Source organism: Eublepharis macularius, chromosome 12 (assembly GCF_028583425.1).
Source record: "Eublepharis macularius isolate TG4126 chromosome 12, MPM_Emac_v1.0, whole genome shotgun sequence".
Taxonomy (NCBI): Eukaryota; Metazoa; Chordata; class Lepidosauria; order Squamata; family Eublepharidae; genus Eublepharis; species Eublepharis macularius.
This window is the reverse complement of record NC_072801.1, coordinates 55,912,753-55,918,154: the sequence shown is the minus strand read 5'-3', so window position 1 is coordinate 55,918,154 and position 5,402 is coordinate 55,912,753.

Sequence of the window (5,402 nt, the reverse complement as noted above, 5' to 3'; positions counted from 1 at the left end):
GCACTTCACATCGGACATCTGGACCTGCCCAAGTGTGCAGCAAGCGTACCTCTCGCTTACTGCTCACTGGTGGGAACCCGAGTCGGTTCTGGGTGGGGGCCGGGGGGAGGTGCCTAGCACAGCTAGACAGGGAAGGATGCGAGACCGCCAGGCCGGCTACTGCAAGGCCTTGCTTCACGCCGAGGTGCTCGACGTGTCCCACACGGCGGAGAACATCGCTGCCACCTTAAGGAGACAGTTGGACGAGTGGATAGGCCAGGGACCCGCCACCGTGGGATGCATGGTGACGGACGGTGGCAAGAACATGAGGGCAGCGGCGCATCTAGTGAGCCGAGAGAGCGTCTACTGTGCCGCTCACAAGCTTCACCTAGTGGTGAGAGATGCGCTGGGGTTGGGCTCCTCGAAGGAACCCGTGGATACCCGGACCCGTGAACTCCAGTTACTTGTCCAGAAATGTCGGAGGCTCACGGGTCACTTCTCGCGCAGCGTGAAGGCCACGCACGAACTGCGCCAGACACAGGTCAGGACAGGTGTGCCAGAGCACGCTCTGATCACTGACGTCAGCACTCGCTGGAACTCCACCTGCGCCATGCTTGAGCGCTTGGTGGAGCAGAAGGCCGCACTCCACGCGTGGCTCTCCGAGAACCGCGGTGCGAGTCAGGTGGGTGAGTTCAGCCGGGAGGATTGGCTCACCATCACCCAGACAGTGGAGGTCCTGAAGCCCTTCAAGGACTTCACTGTGGCGGTCTCGTCAGACACGGCGACCCTCGGTCTGGTCATTCCCCTGGTGCACACGCTCCAGAGGAATCTGGCCACCCTTGCAGACCGGGTCGCGCCCCGTGCTGACCTTGTTCCAGCGGTGCGCGCATTAGTGAGAAGGCTGCAGCAGGGCATAGCTGCCAGGCTAACTCCTCTCACTAAGGAAGAGTCATACATGTTGGCGACCATGTGTGACCCGCGCATAAAGGGCACTTTCGCCGAGCGGGATGGGAACCTCACCCAAGCCAGAGACGGCCTCTGCTCTTGGGTGAGGCGCAGGCAGGCCAAGAGGGGACGCCTGTCGACAGGGGGGACGCAAGAGGGGCCCTGCCGTGCGGGTCCCTCTGACGCCCCCTCTGCGCAGGCCCCCCCCGAGGCCACCACCGGAGTGCCGATGGAGATGGAGATGCTCCGGTGGGCCCTCGTCCCCTCTGGGGTCGTGAGGACTGTGAGAGAGGATCCGGCGGAGGCGATGGTCAGGGACTACCTCGCGGAGCCCTGCGAGTCGCTCTCCACCGATCCGCTCAGCTACTGGGCCAGGAAGGAGTCGGTCTGGCCGGACCTCTCCCTCGAGGCGCAGCGGCTGCTCTCATGCCCTCCGACGAGCGTGGAGAGCGAGCGCGTCTTTTCACATGCGGGCGACATTGTCGGCCCACATCGCACTCGCCTTCTCCCATGGAGAGTCGAGCAGTTGACCTTCCTGAAGGTCAACTCTCGCCTCTTCGATTTCTCAGGACTGGACTTCCAGAGTGACTGAGGTGAGCCCAACTTGTGGCCTGCATCCTCTATGAGTCCAATCCTTTGGAATCGCGCTCTCCCCTGTATAAAACCCTGTATATACAGTTAAAACCGGCCAGTAGAGGGAGGGTGGTTAGGAACCAGTGGCAAAGGGAAAACACCCAGCAATTTGAAAGCCCCCCCCCCAGGGTATTCAAAACATCTCCCATCACTGAGACATACCCTGTGGGACCAAATTTATTATGAAAAATAATGCCCCAGAAACATGGATTGCTACTGGAGGGAGAAACAGGTTAGATAGGGATTGCTTAGGTGTTTTTATCAGATGAAATCCTTGTAAAAAAAATTGAAGAAGAATTGTTGTACTGTTTTTTGAAAGTTGATGTTCTGTTCATGTAAAAAAAAGGAAAAAAACCCAAAAAAAATGTTGTGATTATGTTTTTTAAAAGTTGATGTTCTGTTCATGTAAAAAAAAGAAAAAAACCCAAAAAAAATGTTGTGATTATGTTTTTTAAAAGTTGATTGAATGTTCATGTTTAAAAAAAGGAAAATAACCCAAAAAAATGTTGTGATTATGTTTTTTAAAAGTTGATTGAATGTTCATGTTTAAAAAAAGGAAAAAAACCCAAAAAAAATGTTGTGATTATGTTTTTTAAAAGTTGATTGAATGTTCATGTAAAAAAAAGAAAAAAACCCAAAAAAAATGTTGTGATTATGTTTTTTAAAAGTTGATTGAATGTTCATGTTTAAAAAAAAAAAAACCCCAAAAAAATGTTGTGATTATGTTTTTTAAAAGTTGATTGAATGTTCATGTTTAAAAAAAAAAAAAAATTGATGTTAATGTTGGGTTTGCATGGTTGGGGGATGCGGGAAGAGTGGTGGATGGGCACCGGCCAATGATGATCTCTCGCAGATGTTCCCAGGTAAATTCTGAGGCTGGTGTGGGGGTGGGGGGAGACCTCTGCAGAACTGCTCCAGAAATACCATTGTCCAGTGCCTTGGAAGTGCCCAGTTCAGCTTTGTGTGTCTGAACTGAAAGCACAGCCACAGGAAATGACATAGGTTCTGCTGGACCCTGTTGCAGTGGTTCCCCCCCATTTAGTCGTTTTATGGAGGGAGAGTTGTATTAGGCTGGTAGTTATGATCATCTTCTGTTTCCATGCCCTGTTGTGCCCGCTCACTATGTAACCTGTTGTAATGTTCAAAACTTTACTGTTTGTTCATTTCAAAAGAAAAATTGTTTTTAAGATTCTCTGATGTGTAGTTAATTGTGTTGTGTTGTGCTGTGAGGGACAATAAGTGTAATATGTTGTGATTTGTTGACCACTTGTAATTTAAAAATGAGAAAATAAAGGTTTTTTAAACTTAATGATTGTGTGTCTGTGTTCCCTTCTTTGATGGGAGGTTGGTTCCCAGCATAGGGAACAATGGGGCAGGCTGGCCAGCCTGTTCCTGGGGTACTCGGTGTGGGGCAGCTGAGGGTGGTTTTGGTTCTGAGAGGGGCCGAGTGGAGGATTTGGGTCTGTGTGTGGCAGCTGGGGTGGGGGAATTGGTTTTGTGTGGGGCTGTAAGGAGTGGACTATGGGGGATGAGAGCACTGGTCGTCCTTTGTGCCCAAGTAGGCCCCTGCTACTGTCCTGGTGTGGGCTTCCATGCCTCTATCAGTTGCTGGCCCTCCTTTGCCATCTTTTTCAGAAATTTTCCTAGGGCTGCCAAACTCCTGGTTGGGCTTGAGTTCAGGTTAGAGAGAGTAGTTCCCTACAGAGAAACTGGCTGCTTCCAAGGGCAATCTCTTTAGAGGGCAAATGTGGACCATGGATTCTGGGGGAGATCCCTACTCAGATTTTCCTTTCCACAAGTCCCACCCCCAAATTGCCAGTAACTTCCAAGGCCAGAGTTTGCCACCCCAGAGAGATCCCGTTCCCACCCTCTTAGCCTTGGCATGAAAGTTGTAGCCCCCATGGAACACTTCCAGGTTCCTGATTCCAAGCCCAATTACACCACTGTAAGACAATCCAGACCTCCATCAAAAATGGATTTTAAGTAGCAGTGGGATTGGGCTGCATTTCAGTCATTCACATATCTGGTTGTGTTCCCAAACATTTAGCTTATGTTTTTTTAAATCAGCGTATGGCACTTAAAGACACTTTTAAATGGTTCTAAAAACATATTTTTATTATGAGGTATTTAATGTGGCATTGATCAAGGGCAGGCCTTTTGGCCAAATGAGCAGTATCAGTACAGTAAAATTTAGACAAAGCTCATAGGAAGAAAAAGCATTCACACTGTGAAGTGGGAAGAAAGTTTTAATTTACATGTACCATGGACTCCGAAAAAGACATGTAAGTGGCATCCAGACCAAATCAGGCCTGCTTTCTCCCTTGAAGATATCAATTGATGATAGTGCTTATGTCACATCATGAGAAGACAAGGTTCACTAGAAAAGACAATAATGCTAAGAAAAATTGAAGGCAGTAGGGAAAAGAAGAATACCCTAGATGTGGTAGATTGACTTCGGTTTGCAATACATGGACAAGGTTTTTGGGATACTGTGGAGCTCAATATAATTCTAAAGTACACCACAAGTGATTTGAATGCATAAAACATACAGACACATACACATAAAATGTATATACCCCCTCCCCACCAAATTAAAGGTTTATCTTATGCCCCGGTTTTCTCCCCCATGGGAACCTAGAGTGGTTTACACATTGCTGTTCTCCCTTGATTTGTTTCACCCTCATCACAACCAGGCTAACAATAGACAGCTGCTCCATGCCTCACATTGGAGTGACTACATCCACCGATGGCCTTCTTAGTTGTATGAGGGGGTGGAGGGGGGGGAGGAAGGAAACAACGCACTCCTGCCCACTCTATCTGGGGCCTAGGTGACCAAATTGCTTGGCCTTGGCAAGGAGCCAGTGGTGGGGCGGCACTGGTTCTGGGGCCCCGTCCAGAACATTTGTCCAGGGCCCCAAAATCACCTAGACTGCCTCTGGAAAACACAACACAATTGTTTACTTAGGCTGAGCCAAGAACATCCATCAAGCCTACAAGGCACAGAATCAGAGTCTGCCAGATTCTAGACCAACTCTCTAGCCATTGCACTACAGTGGATATCTAAAAATTGTTCATACCCCCACCAGCAACTTGAACATTTTTCTCCAAAAGGCACACAACTTGGCTGGGTCTCAAAAAGGACTATGATGCATGGGCCTGTCAATGCATACTGGTACTAAGGCTCTGGCCGGGGGGAGGGGGGCATTGTGCCAATGCCACCCTGGCTTTGGAAGGGGACAGTAAAATAGAAGAAATAATCTAGGTTCAGTGCCTCCCCCCCTTCTCTGTCTCTCTCTCTCTCTATAATGTGAGTGAAAACATTACTATACCATCACTGAAGCCTACAGGATACTTAGGGTCTGTTCACACACGCATGATCATTTAATGGCAATGCTCTGGAATGATGATGTCTGTTCTAGGAAGTGATGTGATCATCACACAAGGCTGGGGAGCACGCACAATTCACAGCAGGCAGATTTGGGCCACAAGGGATCCTGCTTTGGCCTGTAGGGCCCAAATCAGCCCACTGCAAAGCACAGGAATACTCTCAGGGCAGCCAGATGACATCAGTGACATCACGGCAGCAGCCCCTGGAGCGTACCTTGAAGGCTCATTCACTGACTTTCCCCCTTCGGGGTGATAGGTGAGAGTGGGGGATCCCCCACCAAGGGGAAACGGATCCCTAATTGTGTCTGAGGTTGTGGAAATCAAATGGGTCATTACCTCCATATTGCTTCTGTCTTTGAGGGACTTACATGCACATTATATTTAACTCCAGATTTCTTGATTGTCAAGGAATGCATGTGGTGGGGGGGGGGGGGGTGGGAAGGGGGGGAGAAGGGCCC